The sequence below is a fragment of the Alligator sinensis genome, unplaced genomic scaffold (genome assembly GCF_000455745.1).
Source record: "Alligator sinensis unplaced genomic scaffold, ASM45574v1 scaffold107_3, whole genome shotgun sequence".
NCBI classification, from domain to species: domain Eukaryota; kingdom Metazoa; phylum Chordata; order Crocodylia; family Alligatoridae; genus Alligator; species Alligator sinensis.
The window spans coordinates 595,918-596,513 of record NW_005842578.1 but is presented as its reverse complement, the minus strand read 5'-3'; the positions used below and the strand labels follow the sequence as shown (position 1 = coordinate 596,513).

The 596-nt window shown below is 65.6% G+C and overlaps 1 protein-coding gene across 1 annotated transcript in view; it reads left to right on the top strand.

The window, feature by feature from the left end:
• The window catches only part of CCDC61 (coiled-coil domain containing 61), a 7,137-nt gene that overhangs the window by 511 nt on the left and 6,030 nt on the right, over window positions 1–596 (top strand). The gene's annotated exons all lie outside the window — the stretch shown is intronic.

The following is a 596-nucleotide window of genomic DNA, read 5'->3' as shown; positions in this document are numbered from 1 at the left end:
CTTGCTGCGCCCCCCCGGGGTGTCCTTGCCGGGGTGGGGGCGCAGGTGTGAAGGCTCGCACATGTGCACGCTCACACATGCAGGCTCCCAGAGGGGCCCTGCGGCCCGTGTGCCCCCCCTCTTGGTGTAGGGCCCAGTGGGTCCTGGGAGGCCTTGCACACTCACCCCTTTTGCACACCCAGGGTGCAGACTGCTCCTTGCATGCCCCGTGCACACCTGCAACCCCACACACCCTCCTTGCACACTGCCCCTTCCAGACCTGCCTCCCCTCGCAGATTGCATGCCCTTCCCTTGCACACCTACAACCTGGCACGCCCTCCTTGTCCTTGCACGTTGGCCTGCACACATACACCCCTCCTTTACACGCTCTACACGTGGTTGAGGGCCAAGAAATGAGGCACGGGAAGGATAAACGGCCGGGCCGGGCCAAGGAGTCCCGAGTGGGCGGGGCAAGACGGGAGGGGCGGGGCCTGGGAAATTCTCAAGGGCGGGGGCGGGCCCTGAATGAGGCTGCGGGGCGGAGTGAAGGTGACGTCTGCAGTTATGTGGGTGACGTAAGAAGCGATGTGGATGACGTAGGGGCCTCTCCCCCCCCC